The following is a 20,363-nucleotide window of genomic DNA, read 5'->3' as shown; positions in this document are numbered from 1 at the left end:
CGCAGACCTTGAGATTGCAGTGAGCATCGAGAGGATGATCTTGGGATTGATGTACCTCGTGTCGAGCACCTCATGGATGTAGCACGGGCAACTAAACACACCGCCCTGCGCCTTGTGTCAACCTCGACTATCCACACTGTGTGGTTGGCGCGCGGCGGCAAGGATGCCTGCATGGCGTCCCTCGCGCATCAGGAAGAATAGGACGTTGTGGTTGTCCATGCTCACGACATGGTACTCTGGCTGGACGTGCTCCTGGACGTTGTGGCCGCGGGGAACTCACCATCCTACTCCCAGTCCATGGTGCCGTCCGGCGCACTGTTTAGGTTTGAGACGGGAAGGGTGAAGACGAACAGAGGGCTGCGGCCGACGTTCCAAAATCTCACCAAGCATTCCGGTGATTAGGAGGAGCCAAGATCTGGTTGTCGCTTCACAACTCGGCGGAAACTACTGCTTGGATGGATACACAGCTAGCATCAGGTAATCAACCACATCGGAGGAAATACACAGCACACTCATGACGGTATAGGCCACACCTAAAATAAACCATTTCCGCAAAGAGAAGATAATCGGTGAAAACCTGACCCAATCATTAAAAAAAGAATGCATATTATTAGACCAGAGAAAACCTGAGGAAGTTACATTGCAATTATACGGCCAGACTTGCTAGCAGCCACGGAAAAAAACTGACCCAAGCACTAACCAAGCTAGATTATGCCAACGTATATATTAGCTACTTAACACAGGCAACCTGCCCAGATCACAAAAGCACTTTCCATTCTCCGGTCTAAAACAAGCATTATACTTTCCGCAGCCAAGGTTCCTCCTGGCCACCTCTGCGTCCTCCACTGTCGCTGCATACAAGCCGACTCCACTTCTCCCCTTCACGAGTGCCATGACATCTGACAACTCCGACATCATATCCAGCTACCACATGCCAAAGAAGGCTCAGCTCGCCAATTACCTGCAAGACAGCGGACAAGTAATTCTCACAAATTCTTACCATTGCTAAGAGAAAAAATAGATATCCCAGCCGAACAACACACACAACTGACAAGCGGTAACGGCTTACTCCAGTTCTACCTGGATGTGATGCGGCAAGCATATTGTCCAAGACCAGCTATCTTGGGCTCCTGAATCTTTTCCAACTTGCCTGACCACCTCCTTCAAGTGCTCCATGTCGGGGCTCACCTAAAACACCAAAGCATAGAACAAGACCATGGCTGAGGCACGGTGAACTTGCCGCCATCTACGACAACGGGACCCCTGGAGGTCATGGACGCAATTGAGGCCAAGGGCGCCCATGGCCTACCACCTCGTGCGAGGCGAGGGAGGCCACAACCAACCTAGCAGCGGCAATAACGCATGACAAAGTCACAACGGATTCATCTAGCTCCAGCTACACTTCTACCCTGCTTCCTGCAAAGTATGGATATACATTATACCATCCATTAAAATAACAAGCCCCCAAAGTCAAAACAGAACATGAAAGTTATGACTGACAGAGATGCATAAATAAATAAATACTTAGCGAAAGATAATGTTGAAGAGTTGGACTAGGGAAAGCTAGGGGCTGCCTACATATGCCTCTATCTGCTCGTTCATAGGTATACTGGAGCCATCAGCAACATGGGCAGTTTCAGTACTGCTCCAGAAAGAATTACAACTAGACTTGTCATCTAAATCAGCTACCATTCTGCACCTGCGAATTTGGGATCACACTCTAGTTTCTGTCAATAAGTAATTTTTTCGGACAAACAATTTCTTGACGGTCTGCAAGTGTTCTTGCATAATAACAATATATACATTAGACAGTAATGGATACTAAAGAGTTGAAAATCTAAATGCCCCTTTTAAAAGGTAGTGAAAGATAGTACCCTTAAATATTCCTCGTGAATCATGCACAAGTACCACCCATATTATAGCTACGAAACACAAATTGCAATGTGCATTCAGATAAAAATAAGTATAGACGGAGCTTTCTACACCTCTGCCTGTGGTCTTGAGGTGAAGGACTCTAGTAGGACAAGATTCAGTTCTCTCGCTTAGTAAAAAACACAACAGAAAAGAACAACATAGAGTTTTGTACTGTGACTATTTTGGCCACCTTAACTGGTGATAAGCTTAAGACTAACCCAAATTTCTTACTATCATAGCTACAAGACAACAGATGCAGAATTGTTTTCAACTACTTCGTCCAGTAAGGAACAACAAGATGTCATGCAGGAAAACTTTGGAAGTAGCATATATTTTTAAAAATATGTATTTTCTATTAAATTTATGGTTTCTTACGATTCTTAAGAAAGGCTGCCTCTAGATCCTAGGCAGGTCCCAGCACCCGGCAAAATAATATGTTGCTCCCACATCCAGGCGCATGCAAGCACAACCAATGAGCAAGACTTCCTTCAGTCTCCAGGTCCACTTCTCCCCAACACTAGTACCAAATCATTCAAGTAGAAATTTGACAATGAGTTAGTAACATTCAAGTACTTTCGAAGCACCATATCTACCATCTGCCAACCAGGTACTGGGTATCTCCTGCATCGAAGAAACATCCTATAAGCATGAACACTTTAGGAACAAGGAATACGAAAAATAAATCCAGAAGATGAAATATATATACAAGCTAAGAGTGCGTACCTAATTTGATTCCATAGGTATTCTATTTCTCGCCCAAGTACATACTCAAGGAAGTAGATGTCGCTAACGACCTTGATCTCATCCCACACTAGCAGCTGCAGCGCCAACTTGTACAACTTGAAAATAGCAAAAGCATCAACGAAATATGAAGGCTACCAGTCAAAATGGCCCAGCCTAGCACCTGAACAAGAATAGTATTCCTTGTATGCCATCACACAAGTTGCGGAGAGAGAAACTCGATGCAATCAAAGAGATGAACACATTAAAATGCACGGAATATACAAAAAAGCTTCATATATACCATGCTGTATGCATCAACAAATATCTCTTTTAAAGATGGTCTAGTTACTACTACTTCCGCAGTGCATTGTTTGTCGAAGGGAAGTCGGCTAATTCAAATTGCTTACCCCAAACCAAGCTACATGGCAAAGGTGACACATTATCGCAACCACCAAAGGTGGAAAGTAGGTTTATCGCATTCATATCTAGTCATGTTTAACACACCACATTGGGCTAGAATTTTTCTGTCCTAGTAAACATTATATCACAAGTTTCTGTACTTAGAAAATTCATAGTACTGAGAGCTCCATGTATGAGTTGCTCTCAACAATGGCTGCTTCAATGTGAAGCATCAATGAGGATCTGCCCTGATCAGGATATCCTATGAAAACAATACATAATTATGTAGGACGAAGATGAAAATTTAATTTTAAGACCACATATTTTAATCATTCCAGCAGTAGTACGAGAACAAGATTGTCTTTAGAAGAATCCGATACTCAGACCAGAAGTATATTGGTGTCACATGCATGACAAACAAAGTTCATTTTCCCAACATTATAGTAAGAGACTTTCCGTAGTTAAAGTTAATATGGTCCCCGAGGGACCATATTGAAGCTATATCATGAAAGACAAGTGCATGTAGCCATGAACTCAAGTACCATGGATACATACTAGTCTACAATCTCAGCGGCCAACGGGAACACGAACAGAGTTATGGAGATATTGCTGATATCAAAGAAGAATTCTCATCATGGAAACACGAAAGCACTAAAACAGAATTTCCAATGCATATGTTGCACTACTCACTGGTCACTGGAGAACTAACTAATCCAGCCTATCGCTATTTGGACCGCCGGATCAGACCATGACATGCAAAACAATACAACACAAATATTGTAACACAGCACGAAGAAAGGAACTAGAAACTTCAAAACCAACAGATAGGACAAACTATTCGGATCTCTGGACTATATGTCGTCCTGCAACTCTCTTTTGTTAGTGGCTGGGGCTCAAGTAGTAAGTAACCAAGTCAAGTTCTAATTACTTCACTGACTGATATTACTACCATAGATAGATGTTATGAAGGAACACACTTTCTTGAATCTAAACACGGTCAAGTTTCTGCAGAAGATAAGCCTTGACCATATTAAAATCTTGCTCTTCCAACTTCCTACGCTGAACTGAAATGAAATTGATCAATAAGAAATTCCAAATTTCCAACCAAGTTTAATATTTGCACAAGGAGATTTTTTTACTATGAGATGGCACATGGCACACTGATGTCAAAATTATGACTGCAAGTGTTTGTAAAGTACAATGAAAGATCTTGGTAAAATTATGAACATAAAAAATTGAGTGAAAATAACATGTTCTGTAGGCTGCACCAGTAGCCCTCGAAGGAGAAAGAGCTTGACATTGAGGTACAACCTCAGTTCTGGAACTGCATATTTGCAGGATAAAAGTCACAAAGTGGTCCTTCAACATTTAAAATGGATCAAGAAAATTTTGGGTTCAAGATAGGAAAAATATATGCTTGTAAATTTGAATTGCCTATACTAAGAAAAATAATCAGATAACACGGAAAACCATAATCAAAAATTGCAGCGCGTGCGTATTTTTATCTCATCCAACCATATGGATAAAAACATGTAACGCGGAACACCATGGTTAAAAATAAACATGAAAATTATGTATAAATTTGAGTAGTCGTTGAGTAATGATTATTTGTCAGCATGTTAAACCCAATATAAAACTTCTCAAAGATGCTTCAACTATGTATTCTAAGTAAGGATAATCTTGTAACAGCACATGCTATAATGAGCTACCAACACTGTCATACTTGACAACATATGTTCTAGACTTTCAAACACACAATTTTTCTTTGAGCAACAAAACCACACCAATCGAAATGCTTAGCATTCACTAACTAATTGTTTGAAGAAGCTAATATCCAGATTGAGCATGTTTGACCTCAATTCTTTCTAGGTTTGTAAAAAGCATATCTTTTCACCACAGGTTCCATAAAAGTCTGGGCTCACCACAGGTTCCATAAAAGCATATCTTTGACACCATAGCCGTTGTTGTACACATCTGACCCAAGATCACCGGCATAGTGGCGTCACCAGTGAGCGCCTCCTTCAGCACGTTCTGGAACCACTACTTAGTGCCATCCAAAACCACCTTAGTGTACATGCATACAAAGACTATAAAATGACACCATAATACAAATAGGAAATTTTGGCTAATGACAAAAGACATGCACTCATGCTAGCTTTTCTTAACATATTTTTTACGAAAGAGGAAACAAATTGTGGGTAATCCAATGTATATTTCGAACCAGTTACTTAATGATCCAAGAGTAGAAAAAATAGAATGAATATATTAAAGTTCATCTTTTGCGAAGTCATATGTTTGCTCTTTACAAACAAAGAAATTATAGATCATCATCATCAACTAGTTGTAGCACCTCTAAGAACAGTGCTAGTTGCAGGAAGATGGAAAATGCATTGCCCTTGAAAGAGAGAGAATGTTCATGTTCTAGATACAGTTACAAAATTCTCAGCAGCATCGACAAAAGTTACTCTAAAAAATTGAAATGGCAATGCAAGATCCCAACTTAGTGCTATACCCCGACAATATGTAATTGGTGTAAAAAAACTTAAGGATATCACTCAATAAGACTACATAGAATAAGATCTGATTGCTGCTACGATAAACACTGAATGGAGGCCACATATTAAATTTGTAGCTTACCAGGTGTCTTGCTTCAACTTGGGCAGAAGGCACCCGATCATCCTCCTTCATCCCGCACGCCACCATCACATCCCGCACCTCAACCGGCCCAGATCAGCTGGTCCTGGCGCATGCATTGATGGGAGTATCAAGCGAGGCAGGCGACCACTAGTAGCATGACTCTAGCTGTGGCAGTGAGGACCATAGGTGTTCTGTATGCCCATCAAAGCCGTGGTACACTAGATGATGATGATGATGATGATGATGATGATGACAAACCAGAGTCGCTAACTTGCCTGTAATACGATTAAGACAAACAATAATCAGTAACAAGATCACAAGTTCAGAACAAGGAGATGATGTGAACTATATACCAGCGCTAAAATATAATAAAGATTCCAGCAAAGCTCACATATTCATGTTTGCTTACCAGGTTATGAAAACATTGAAAACAAAAACACTATATCCTTTTTTGCAGTTAAGTATCAGGACATTTGAGTAACAAAGTTGTACGAAGCTAGCCAATAACATTACAGGGCTGTGCCATAGTTCATACACATCTCATCACTTAGTAGGCTATCACATAAACATGCTTATTACAGGTACATGATTAAGTGGAAAAACAATTTGGATTTAGCTATGCATGAGTGTGAGCCAATCAGGCACAACATAGCAGTGTTCACAGCGAAAAAAAGTTACTCTAAAAATAGTTTCTTTTTTATGAAATAAGAAACAAATTGTTGATCATGACATGTATATTTCGAATCAGCTACTTAATGATCAATAAGTAGAAAAAAATAGATTGCATATATTAAAGTTCAGCTTTTGCAAAGTCATATGCTATCTCTTTACAAACAAGGAAATTATAGGCCTTGTTTGTAAAATCTCATAGCTCTAGCACCTCTAAGAACAGTGATAGTTACAGGAAGATGGAAAATCTCATGGCCTTGAAAGAGATAGAATGTTCATGCTCTAGATACAGTAACAAAATTGTCAACAGCGTCGACAAAAGTTACTCTAAAAATTTGAAATGGCAATGCAATATTCCAACTTAGTGCTATACACCGACGATATGTGATTAGCGTGGAAAAAAACTTAAGGATAGAAGGCAATAAGCCTACATAGAATAAGATCTGATAGCTGCTAAATTAAACACTGGATGGATGTCACATGTAAAGTTCATAGCTCACCACGTGTCTTGCTTCAACCTGGTCAGACAGCCACCGCTTGTCCTCCTTCATCCCGCACGGCGCCATCACATCCCGCACCCCAGCCATCCCAAAGATGGCCCTGGTGCATAGATTCCTGGGAGTATCAAGCAGGACAGGCAGCCGCTAGAAGCATGACGTTGGTGGAGACGGCGAGGACCAGAGGTGTTCTGTACGCCCATCGCGGCCATTGTACACCGGATGATGATAATGAGAAACCAGAGTCACCAACTTGCCTATAATATCATAAAGACAAACAAAAGTCAGTAACAGGAGCAGAGGTTCATAACAAGGATAATGAAGACATTTATTCTATGCACGACTAGGAGATGACATGAACTCTTATCATGCATGCCATACATTGCATTGTAATACATATACATCTAGGATCTTTAAAATATGGGTAATACCATGGCAACTATAAAAAGCTATGGCTCCCGCTGAAAATGAAACATGGTTATCTTCAAGATCCGCGAGATGTACATCTAACAAATGACTCTTTACATTCTTATTCGGAATGAACTATAAGTAAGGTTACTTGACACGTGAGCTGTATCCCGCTGAAAATATAATAATGGTTCCAGCAAAGCTCACATATTCATATGTTTGCTTACCAGTTTATGAAAACACTGGAACCAAAAACATTATAACCTTTTTGCAGTTAATTATCAGGACATTTGAGTAACAAGTAGTACCAAGCAAGCCAATAACATTTGACATAGTTCATACATATCTCATCACTAAGTAGGCTATGACATAAACATGCTTATTACAGGTAGGCCCGAAAGGCACATGATTAAGTGGAAAAATAGTTTGGATTTAGATACGCATGTCTGTGAGCCAATTAGGCACGACATAGCAGTGAACGTTCACAGAGAAAAAAAAATCTCCACAACCCAAGTCATTATCCACCAATCAAAAACACCAGCTGCACGCATTATCTCTAAGATCAACTCATACAAACAGCGCATCAAGCGAGCTCACATATCTGAAGGAACCAGCAACTAATCACCTAGTAGTGCACACGTAGCAGACTTGGTCAGGTTCAGAGAAGTCCTGTTCTCCATCGGCAGTGAACTGCATCCTCGCGGCATGCCACAGAGGAAGGACCTCCATTCCATGGCTCACGTCGCGTCCTCGTGGCCGGTACCGTGCCCCTCGCCGGCGTGAAGACGACGGAACGAACCGCCTCGGCCGTAAGGGTGATGCGGACAAGGCGAGTTCGGTGGCGCCGCGTGCAACCCAACAGCGAACAAGATCGACCTGGTGCGGATGGGGCGAGTGGGGGAGGAATGGGGAATATGGGAGCGGAGGTCGCGTCTCCCATCAGCGAGTCTGATGGTGGGTGGGGCGAGTAGGGGAAGATGGGAGCAGAGGATCGCCGGCGAGGTGAGCAGCGGCGGCGGAGGTGTTGTCTGCGACTGAGTGGGCCATCGTGGCTGGACCTTAGCCCAACAACGAGTTCGGTAGACTTTGTTTTTTCTGACCAATGCAGCAACCCGGTTCAGAGTTGCAAAGTTTACAGAGATGCAACTTCAGTTAGCTGTTCATCTCGCCCACGTTCATCTCCTCCATTAAAATTTGTGAAGATGACCTGCCTAAGTCTACGAGACACAAGCTGTAATCGTACATGTACAGAATAAAGACTGAATCACAAATATCGGTTTCTGTCAACTTCATGTTTTCTTACCAAGGTTCAGAGTTGCAAGTTTATAGAGACGAAAGTTCAGTCCCTGTTCATCTCAGAAAGCTGTGTTTGGATATCTCTGTCATAGTGTCATATCCTAGCTAGGTACTACCTATTAGCTGAACCTCAAGATCCAACCAAATCAACTCTACTGTTTAAAACCAAATCAACTTAGAGAAAAACAAGACAAACGATGAAGAAAGAGAGACCAAATACAGAAAAATCAGACAACAAAAATAGAGCACTCGTACGTACGCCAAGTAGCCGCCGACGGCATCGATCTAGGAAAGACATATATACCTCCGGCGGCTGTCACCATCTCTCCAATCTCTGCACCATGATTCCACAAGACGTTAGAACTCAAGTACCTGGAACAAAATAGATCTATGTGTACTACCACAATTACACTGAGGAATTAGATCAAGAAAACATAGAGTTTTAGCCAGCATGCCTGCGTCTTATCCGCCGGGCGTGGCCTTTCCTCACCATGGACATGCACGACTGTGTTCCGGCCTTTGGTTGCCGGACTGTCTCGCCGGAAAACGTGTATGGCTGAAGATGAAGGAATTTCTGGTGGAGGCCGTGAGGTCTGGGGAGAAGGAATGAGGCGATATTGGAGGAATGATGAGGGGATTTATAGAGCGCCGTCGCGGGCAGCGCAGCGGCGGGAGGAACAGCGGGATATGCTGATAGACGACGGATGGGAGAACGATCCGTGTGACGAGCCCGAGGTGAAGCTGCAGCCATCGGATAGAGGAGTTGTTGTCGCTGGATTCTTGGGAGAAGGAATCGCAGAGGCTGCGTTAATCATGCGGCACTTCTTAATTCGTTGTGATTTGTTGCCTTGTAGCTTTAATCGCGGGATCGGAGACTTGTTGCCCCCCGATGGGTTCTTGGGAGAGGCCGCGTCAAGCACGGGGCCGGATATTGATTGACTTGCATGGTTTAGTTGGTTCTGATTTGCTTTATAGTTGCCTTGTTGCTTTATTTACGGAGAGATCTTCGCCTGGTTTCCTATTCCTATCCAGCCGCAAGGGATCAGATGATTAACGCATGCATGGCCTTAATTGGTTCTGATTTGTTGCCTTGTTGCTTTAATCCGGAGAGACCTTCGCCTGGGTTTTTCTCTTTCTATCCGGCCACAAGGGATCACATGATTCACGCATGCATGGTGGGCACATTCTTAGATCGGACATGATCGTTGGCTATTTTTCCATATAGCTTGATGACTTTTTTTTTCCATCGTCTCGATTCTGATTAATTAGCTAAGTAAGTAGATGCTCTTCGCTCTATCTAATGTTCCGTATGTAAATCCATGCAAGAGCTAATGAATCAGTTTGGGAAAAATGTTACTTTGGTCTATATTGGCTATCCTCCCTCTTAATATTAATGGGTTAAATAAATGGAGCACACATATCTCCGTAGACATAATATCTACGAGGCGTGACAACCTTTCTTGACAGAACAGGGGAGTCGCGAAAACATGCATAGCTAACGATCGGTTCCATGCATCGATCACATGCTCCGGCTTCAGCATCACAGCCTTCGCCATCGACGGTGCGGTGAGGAGGCTAGCGGGCGGAACCGACACGTAAAGGCGGCAAGGAAAGCGTCTATTGCAATGATCGGTTCTACTCCATTGCCTACTTTAGTGAGATTGCGAGGGCATGGAAGCACGACAATGAAACGAGCACGTTCACAGTAGAGGTGTCACCCCAAGGTTTCCCAATGAAGTGGATATATTGAAAGTACATTGTGGGTTGTGGTAGCGTCATCTGATAGTGACACACGCAATGACTATGAGGAGACCACGGAAGTGAACCACTGAGCTCGATGGACGTGTGCTCCTTCTAGATGAGAGATCTCGACGTCGATGGCGGGGAGTGGCCTCTCGTCAAGTAAAACCATCCCCTTCCCTCCCACTACCCACCGATTGAACACCGGCCTCCAGGCCCACCATCCTCAGATGAGCCATGTGTTTCGACACCGTTGCCGAGCTCCACCATCAGCGCCGCACATCTAAAATCAACTTAGTAAGAAATGTGCACATACATGCTTATCTAGACAAACTTCAGTCGTCATTTTCACGCCAGAGGGTATATCATAGATTTCTTGCATAATACAAGTGAAAATAAATACATCTCTACGTATTCATTTGCTAGATTCTAGTGGTGTACTTCTACATGGAGTGCCCACTCAAGTGAGGAGCAAGTGCATAGTATTCTTAAAATGTCACCGAGTACCAAATATCACTACACGAAAACACATCTTTTGTCGTGCACTTTATTCTTTGTCAGGTTGTTTTCTCGGGTACACGGCAAATGCGCTCTTTGCTGGGTGCCAAAAACCAGTACACGGCAAAAGAATAATTTTCCGAGTGTTAACACTCGGCAAAGAATAAGAACACGACACAATAGGGAAAATACACTATGTAAAGAAAAACACACGGCGAAGAGGCTCTTTGCCAGGTGCCACAACTTGACACTCGGCGAAGAGGACTACCATGTGGCGAGTAACGCTTACGGCTCACAGAAGCATAACGGCGCCTTTCTTCGCTGGGTATCTCTAGTTAGACACCCGACAAAAAGGGGGATGTATCACGTGAAAACACAACAGATTCTGCAAATCTGAAAATCGCAGCCAGAACCGTCAGATCATGTACCAACATGTGGATCTTCAGTCCCCATCCCACCTTCGTCCATTTTTCATAAAGCCCCAAGGATAACATCACTGTCTCGTCCCGCGTCCCTCACCAACAACTCCACAAGCTCTCTCTCTCAACAGAGCATCTGACTCTCTCTCCTCAATCCCCCCGTTCCTCTCCCAGCAACTCCACTTCAAATTTGTGTTGAGGCTACATGGACGAAGGACCCTGCAGCGCGTGCGAAAAATTCGATGTCTTCAGCACTCTGTACCTCCAGATCTCGATGACATGGCGTTCCTCGAAACCGGGTTTGGTAGCGATGAAATCACCTCCTGGATCCGCGTCCTAGATCCGTGCTGGCATGTTTGCTTCTTATGTTATTTTTCCTTGATCTAGTGAGAATGGCAGAATTCTTGATTTTGTTTGATCTGTGAAGAAAAATTCAAGTTTTCTTAATGATTTGTTGATGCTCTCGATGGATCAGCAGCATTTGTGGCCTGCTTCCAGGTATGTACTTGAATCTGGAATGTTGAACTCCAATGAAATGTCTCTATATGAATGTAGAAGAACCGAACAGGCAGGGGTTTTATGAAAAAAGTGCTTCAAGTGGTTGAGGTGGGGAGGGAGAATTCAATCTGGCCAGTGGCACATGATCTGACGATTAGGAACAAAAATTTGCAGAAGTTATGCTATTTGCACCTGATATGCTCCCCGACAAAGAGCGTCTTTGCCAGGTGTTATTATAAGATAGACGACAAAGACAAATTTCCAGGAAGGCGCGAGCATTCCTGGCCAACTATGTTTTTCTTTGCCGCGTGGATTTTGGAAGGTACACGGCAAAGACCCTCTTTGACGTGTGTATTCTGGACGGTACAAGGCAAAGACCCTCTTTGCCACGCATTACATTAAGGTACTAGGCAAAGACGCCATGTTTTGTTGCGTCGAGCGCGACAGATAACCTGTTGGGAGGCGCGCGAAACCAAAATAGATGGGCACATAAAATGACACGTTCCAGAACTAAAATGTTTTTTTTCCAGAAAATCAGGGGCAGGAAAAAGTGGGTGCGTAGTTCAAATCCGGCCCATTTCTAGCGGCATCGGCTGGAGATGGCGGGGCATCCTACGACTTCCCGGAGAGCTAGCGCGCGGGGTGGGTGTGTGGAACGCGCTGCGCATGAGTTCCTCTATCTTTGTGCATGGGTCCCTCAACCCTAGTTCGCGCCTCATTTACCCGCTTCACAAAAAAAACCCGTTTCGGCACTCGGTAAATGGAAAACGGGTTTACTGTGGCCATGCTGTCAAAACCCCGCATATAGCATTGGTTCCTGTCCTAGGGCACACGCATGTGCACGATATGGCATCGTTCCGACAAATTATGCATGCCCGTTGGCCATAACCTAGCCCGTTTGAAATTTCTAGGTGGTAGCTCATTTCGTGAATGTTTTTTTGTAATAACTTCCTGATTCTAGGTTTAATTTTTTCCTCGTAGGTGGTCACATAAAATGACGCCTCATGAAGGTCTCACATTTTTCTAATTTTTTTTGAATTAGTTGTGCTTAAAATGGGAAGCACCAGACGGATCGTTTCGCTGCGTCGAGCGCGGCGGTGCACCTGTTGGGAGGCGCGTGAAACCGAAAAAGATGGACACATAAAATGACACGTTCAAGAGCTAAAAATGATTTTTCCAGAAAATCAGGGACGTGCAAAAGCGGGCGCGTAGTACAAATCCGGCCCTTTTTCAGGGGAGACGGCAGGGGATCCTACGGCCTCCCGGAGAACTAGCGTGCGGGGCAAGTGTCTGGAACCGCGTTGCATAGGTGTTTTTCTATCATTGTGCATGGGTTTCCGTCAACCCTATATCACGCCCATGTACCTACTTCAAAAGAATCCGTTTCGGCACTCGGAAAATGGAAAATAGGTTTTTCGTGGCCACGATGTCAAAACCACGCACACATCGTTGCCGTCCTAGGGCACACGCATGTGCGTGATATGGCCTCGTTCTGGCAAACTATGAATGCCTGCTAGCCATAACCTAGCCCGTTTGACCCAAACGCCATATAACCGTGTTGGTGATAGCTCATTTCTTTAATGTTTTTTCTAATAACTTTCCGATTCAAAGTTTGATAATTTTTCCTCACAGCTGGGTCACATAAAATGACTTCCCGCGAAGTTCTCAAGTTTTCTGATTTTTTTTGAATTAGTTTTGCTCAAAATGGGACGCAACGGATGTCTCGTTTCACCGTGTCGAGTGCGGTGTTGCACCTATTGGGAGGCGCACGGAACCAAAAAAGATGGACAGATAAAATAATACATTTCAGAGCTAAAATATTTTTTCCAAAAAATTAGGGGTGGGGAAATTGGGTTTATAGTTCAAATCCGGCCCGTTTCCAATGGCATCAGCGGGAGATGGCAGGGGATCCTACGACTTCCCGGAAAGCTAGCGCGCAGGACAGATGTGTGGAACACGTTCCATAATTGAGCGTTCTTCTATCATTGTGCATGGGTTTCCCTCAACCCTAGTTCGCGGCCCTATACCTGCATCACAATAAAACCCCGTTTTGGCAATTGGAAAATGGAAAACAGGTTTTCCGTGGCCACGGTGTCAAAATCCCGCACACAACATTGATTCCCATCCAGGGCACATGCATGCGCATGATATGGCCTCGTTCCGACAAACTATGCATGCCCGTTGGCCATAACCTAGACCGTTTGACCTAAAGGCATAGAACTCTCTAGGACATAACTCATTCTGTGAATGTTTTTCCGGAATAACTGTTGTATTCCAAGTTTTATTTTTTCCCTCGCAGCTGGGTCACATAAAATGACGCCTCACGAAGGTCTCACATTATTTTTTCTGATTTTTTAATTAATTGTGCTCAAAATAGGACGCATGAGACGTCTGTTTCGCCACATCGAGCGCGACGGTTGACATGTTGGGAGGCGCGCGAAACAACAAAATATGGGCACATAAAATGTCACGCTCCGGAGCTAAAAATGTTTTTTCTAGAAAATCAGGGGGTAGGGAAAAGTCGGCGCGTAGTTCAAATCCGGCCCATTTCTAGCAGCATCGGTTGGAGACGGCGGGGGATCCTACGACTTCCCGGAGAGCTAGCGCGCGGGTCGGATGTGTGGAACATGTTACGCATGCGTTCTTCTATCCTTGTGCATGGGTTTCCCTCAACCCTAACTCGCGCCCCATTTACCCGCTTGACAAAAAACCGTTTCGGCACTCAGTTAATGGAAAATGGGTTTTCTGTGGCCACGATGTCAAAAACCTGCACACAGAGTTGATTCCCGTCCTAGGGAACACACATGTGCGCGATATGGCATTGTTCCAGCAAACTATGCATGCCCGTTGGACATAACCTAGCCCGTTTGACCTAAAAGTCGTAGAACTATGTAGGTGATATCTCATTTTGTGAATGTTTTCCCTAAATAGCTGCGTAATTCCAATTTTTATTTTTTTCCTCGCAACTGGGTCACATAGAATGAAGCATCGAAGGTCTCACATTTTTCTAATTTTATTTCAATTAGTTCTGCTTATAATGGGAGGCACCGAACGTCCCGTTTCTCCACGTCGAGCGCGACGGTGCACATGTTGGGAGGAACGCGAAACCGAAAAGGATGGGCACATAAAATCACATGTTCCGAAGCTAAAATGATTTTTCCAGAAAATCAGGGGCAGGGAAAAGTTGGCGCGTGGCTCAAATCCGGCCCGTTTCCAACAACATCGGCGGGAGACGTCGGGGGATTCTATGGCTTCCCGAAGAGCTAGCGCGCATCACCGGTGTGAGGAACATGTTGTGTAGGCGTTCTTCTATCCTTGTGCATGGGTTTCCCTCAACCCTAGTTCGCGCCCCTGTCCCTACTTCTAAAAAAACCATTTCGGGACTCGGAAAAATGGAAAACAAGTTTTCCATGTCCACGATGTTAAAACCCCGCACACATCGTTGATTCCCGTCCTAGGGCACACACATGTGCGCGATATGGCCTCGTTCCGGCACACTATGTATGCACGTTGTACATAACCTACCCCGTTTGACATAAAAGTCATAGAACTTTGTAGGTGATAGCTCATTTCGTGAAACTTTTTTCTAATAACTTCCCGATTCCGAGTTTATTTTTTCCTCACATCTGGGTCACATACAATGACACCTCGCGAAAGTGTCACATTTTTCTGATTTTTTTAAATTAATTATGCTCAAAATGGTACGCAACTTGCGTCTTGTTTTGCCGCATCGAGCGCGGCGATGCACCTGCTGGGAGGCACGAGAAACCAAAAAAGATGGGCACATAAAATGACCCGGTCTGGAGCTAAAAATATTTTTTTCTGAAAATCACGGGCGGGAAAAACTGGGCGCGTACTTCAAATCCTACCCGTTTCCAGCGGCATGGGCGGGAAATGACGTGGAATCCTATGACTTCCTGGAGAGCTAGCGCGCGGGGCGGGTGTGTGGAACGCGTTCCGTATGTGTTCTTCTATCATTGTGCATGGGTTTCCCTCAACCCTAGTTCATGCCCTCCTGAAACTGCTTCATAAAAAAACCATTACGACACTCGGATAATTGAAAACGAATTTTTCGTGGCCACGATGTTAAAATCCCACACACATCATTGATTCTCGTTCCAGGGCACACACATGTGCGGAATATGGTATCGTTCTCATAAACTATGCATGTTGGCCATAACCTAGCCCGTTTTACCTAAAAAAGCATAGATCTCTGTAGGTGATAGCTCATTTCGTAAAAAAAGTTCCGGAATAGCGATGCCGTGGCTTTTCTTGGAATTGGTCATGTGTCACTCTTAGAGGTACTCGGGGAAGAGTGGGAGATGACGTGGCCGGTTTCTACTCTTTGCCATGTACCAAGGAAAAGAGACACGGCGAAGAAAACGTGCCGTTAGACGAAGAGTGGGAGATGACGTGGCCGGTTTCTACTCTTTGCCATGTACCAAGAAAGAGAGACACGGCCAAGAAAACGCGCCGTTGGACGGAATGAAAACGGAGATGTGCTTTTCTTCGCCACGTGTCTGCGTTTGACACCCAGCAAAGGATCTTTGCCGTGTATCCGCAAAAAAGCACCTGACGAAGATTCTTCACCGGCCAGGTCTTTGTTGTGTCGTCTTCGCTGAGCGTTTTTAGCCTTTCGCGGGGTATTTAAATACCCAGCAAAGATGTCGTTTCGTAGTGTGGGTAGTATATACTAGGACTATGTCTTTCTTAAACTACCACGTGGGGGAGAGAAGACAATGAGCAAACCATGATACCGATTGGAGTCAACTAAGTCGGAAAGGAGGAAGTTGGAGAGAGGTATTGGCAAAAAAAAAATTTGGAGAGAGGTTTAATTCCCCAAATAACCGGCTCCTTAATTAATTTCCCTTTAATTACTTTTCTACAAGCATGCTAGTTGATTGGGCGGGAACCGCCAGCCCTGGATCCCCTATAATTCCGCCTGGAAATCAATTACTCGAATGTTTTTTCTACCCACTTAGTAAATGCTCCTACATTTTAGAAGTGTTTTAAATTCTACCGATTCTTCACCAAATTTTCTGGTGAAAATTAATTTTCTTCCTGATTCACGCGATTTGACCCTCTAGCATTCCACATATTCTTGTCATATCCAAATATCTGCGCCCCTTTTTTTTTACAATCAATACCACATATATTTATAGTAACAAATAGTACATTGTAAAGATACACGAGTTGTCTCCAACGATTACAAAATAAAGTCTAAAAGATACTAGCAAATCTTCGAGGTCTTCAAACTATTTCTTCTTCCAAGACACAATCTTGTACTTTCCTGAAGGCAGCCAAAAATATATAGCAAACCATAAACCTGTAAAGTAGTCAATCAACATCGGCAAGAGTACCAACACCAGTATGTCAGAGAATAACAACCGATCAACCTTATCGACGTTGATGGATAGCCAATAATACGAATCACCATTGTCGAGGACGTAGCAATCGGGACAAAAACTGCGAGGATAATCCTCCTCGTGGCAACAACGAGCAAAGATCCAAGATCGATCTGGCGAAGCAAGATCTGAACACCCATACCTAGATAATTGTATTCTTTCAACACCACCATTGACATCGGGAAGAAGATCTCATCGTCGAACGCGAAAGGCCGAAGATCACTTATTGCGAGGAAACCAACAAAAAAACAGCGACCAAAACCCTAACATAGACTACCGAAAAGACTACTTTTATTAAAAACACCACGCATAGATCGGGTTCCCCACTCCTCCCGACGCCGGCGAAGCCGGCCGGAGGAGGGGAACCGATCTATGGAGGAGGCTGAAGCGGAGGGGGCTAGGGTTTTTTCTCAGGAGGCGGCGGGGAAGGTTATGTCCTTTTTGTACTCTCCCAAATATCTGCGCCCCTAATTAATCTCCTTTATTACTTTTTCCCACAAACATGCTACTACTACTAGTTGATTGCCCAGGAGAATAACCGCGCGCACGTGATTCCGCTCCAAAATTAGTTCCCTGATTGATTTTTGCTCACTTAGTGAATTCTCCTGCATTTTAGGCCCGAATCAAATTCTGCCGATTTTTCAACAAATTTTCTGGTGACAGTTAAATATTTTCCTGGTTCACGGGATTGACCTTCTAGCCTTCCAATCCGGGGAGTAGCTTCAAATGGTATGGTTGATTAACTGGCTACGTGCATAATTAGATATGCTAGCTTCAAATGAGTATCCTTGTTTACACAAAATATTAGTCGCCTCATTTTGGGATACCTCATTTTGAGAGTAACAAAGATTATGGCTATTAATTAAATCGGAGAGAGTAATTTTTGAATTAAGAAACCTACCTATTTTACATTTTCTTCCACCATGCATACGTACTCAGGAAGCAGTCAATTTTTAGATTAATAATGACGCGGTATAACTGTGGAGTGTGGTATTAGTAGCGAAAAAAAAAGGTGGAGAGAGGTTTAAATCCCCAAATAACCGCGCCCTTAGTTAATTTCCTTTGATTATTTTCCTATAAACTGTGGAGAGAGGTATTAGTAGCTACTGATTGGGCCAGGAGGAGAATAACCGCCCCGAATTTAGTTCCCCGATTTGTTTCTGGTGAAAATTAATTTTCTTCCCGATTCGGAGGAAGTAAGAGCATCTCCAGCCGCGTCCCCCAAAGCGTCCCCAAAACGCTCCGGATTGAGCGTTTGGGGGACGTGTTTCGTTCGTGCCGCGTTTGGGGGACGTCGCTCCCTAGTCGCGTCCCCCAAACAAAATTTCGGAAATTTTAAACTTAACGAGATTCGATTAAGATTCGCCCAAACTTACATAGATTCGAACGAAATTTGACTAAATTTAAACTAAACCTAATCTAGAACCACTTGCGGCGGCCGGAGGCGTCGTAGTACTGCTGGAAGTTGTACATGTCGTCGGTGACGACCTCCTGCTTGACGGGCTCGTCGACGGGCTCGTCCTTCACCAAGCCGCTTGGTCCTGCCTCACCGTCGTCGGTGAGGTCCACCAGCGGCTTGTCGGAGTCGCGGATGGACATGGCGATCGCCGCGTCGAGGTCACCCCTCCAGGCGTCCTTGTCGTTCATGGACGCCAAGAATGCCGCCCGCAGACCTGGGCAGTCCTCGGGGTCGTCGTTGCTGGCGATGAGCCACTGCTGCCTCTCGTACTCCGCCAGCAGCGCCGCCTGCGACGGTTCCTCCGGCTCCTCCTTCACCTCTGGATTCGGGATGAGGAGGGCGCCGCCGCGCCTCCCTTGCTGCCGCCGGCTGCCGCTGCCGCCACGCCTCGTGTTGACGGGCGTCGCCGGCTCCTCCTTCACCTCCCGTTTGGGGACGGTGTAGGGCGCCGATCGGTACGACGAGGACGGCGTCGATCACGCCGGTCCTGAGGAAGAAGAGTGCGAGGAGGACGAGTACGTCGTCCTCCTCGGCTGCCATTGAGGAGATGGCGGCGGTGACGACGGCATCTCCAACCTTGGAGCGCCGTTGCGGATGCCGCGGATGACGTTCTCGAGGGTGCGCCCCGGAACGCCCCAGAACAGGGCGCGGCCGTCCTTGTTCCAGCTGTTGGGGCCGCCGACGAGCCCGTTGGTGTTGTACATCTCGACGTCGTACTTCGCCTTGAAGTACGTCGTCCACCAGGCATCGTTGTTGTTGGCCGCCCACGTCGGATCCAACCGCTCCTCGGCGGTGAGTTGAGCCCGACGGGCCTTGATGGCGTCCCTCCATTGGTCCGTGCGCGGCTTCGGTGGCGGCGGGACGCCAATGCCGTTCACGGCCATCTTCCGGCCCGCCGGCGCTGGCAGCCGCATGTCCGGCGGGACTGGATACCGGGCGTGGTACAACGCCCACGCCTCTGGCACGGTGAGGCTGCCGCGGCCGAAGCCGTTCGCTGCGGCGGTCTTGCGGGAGGACGAGCTCGACATTTTTGGAGCGGCGAGGAGAAGATCTGGGAGGGGGGAGGCGGTGGCGACGAGAAGGTTTGTGAGCGGTGAGAACTACATGGCGTCTTAAACAGCGGCGGCAGCGGGTGGTTGCATGCAATAACGCCGGCGCGGACGGCCACGCGGCCATGCTCGACGAGATGCGTCCCTGCGTCGCCTGGGAAAACAGGGACGCCATTAACATCGCTTGACCAAAGGTAGGCGACGGGGTTTTAGGCTTCCGAGCCGCTGACGCGTCGGGCCCGCGTCGGTTCGCCTCGCTTTTCGTTGTGTTCGGCGTGCCCGGAGCGTCCCCTGTGGGATGGGGCTCGCCGGACAAAAATGGGCTTTGGGGGACGCGGCTGGAGATGCTCTAATTAACCCTGAAATACAAATACAGAGTGAAGGACCCCCTAGTCTTCAACTTTTAAGTGGATGTTAAGCCTGTTTGCTAACTAAAATTTGGAAGGTCATTAGGGGTACTCGGGCTGTCCGAAAATGCGGAGAAAAATCCAGATTTCGAATGGATGACGGTGGACGCAAATAAAGTTGCAGGTGGATAGAATTTTGGTAAGGCCAAAAATGGATGGGTTTTGATGGTCGCATTGGGTCGGCCAAATGAGAAAGTGGCGGATTAAAATTCGCGATTTGGACTTGAGTGATTGATGATTTGTTTCATTTTTAATATATGAGCGTGCAACGGCCGAATAACGAAAGGTTTGGATTAATCGAGTCGAGTCGATTGGATGGATGCCGACCGACCCGCGCGCGTCTGG

At 45.5% G+C, this 20,363-nt stretch overlaps 2 long non-coding RNA genes across 3 annotated transcripts; both read right to left on the bottom strand.

Annotated features, from left to right (window-relative positions):
• Positions 1 to 623: 623 nt before the first annotated feature.
• LOC124708541 lies at positions 624 to 5,743 on the bottom strand. 2 transcript variants are annotated; one of them, XR_007005197.1, is made up of 3 exons: positions 2,638 to 4,127; positions 1,081 to 2,535; positions 624 to 961 (listed from the first exon to the last, which is right to left on the bottom strand). It is a non-coding gene; the product is annotated as an uncharacterized LOC124708541 (long non-coding RNA). The 2 variants fall into 2 exon arrangements; XR_007005196.1 differs by lacking the exon at positions 624 to 961 and adding an exon at positions 4,959 to 5,743 and having other exon boundaries at positions 979 to 2,535; positions 2,638 to 2,818.
• Positions 5,744 to 5,903: 160 nt separating this feature from the next.
• LOC124706508 lies at positions 5,904 to 7,988 on the bottom strand. Its single transcript, XR_007004450.1, has 3 exons — positions 7,873 to 7,988; positions 6,843 to 7,096; positions 5,904 to 5,948 (listed from the first exon to the last, which is right to left on the bottom strand). It is a non-coding gene; the product is annotated as an uncharacterized LOC124706508 (long non-coding RNA).
• Between the last annotated feature and the right edge of the window lie 12,375 nt (positions 7,989 to 20,363).

This window comes from Lolium rigidum, chromosome 4, assembly GCF_022539505.1.
Source record: "Lolium rigidum isolate FL_2022 chromosome 4, APGP_CSIRO_Lrig_0.1, whole genome shotgun sequence".
NCBI lineage: Eukaryota > Viridiplantae > Streptophyta > Magnoliopsida > Poales > Poaceae > Lolium > Lolium rigidum.
The sequence above is the reverse complement of the archived record's forward strand: the minus strand, read 5'-3'. Positions and strand labels throughout refer to the sequence as shown.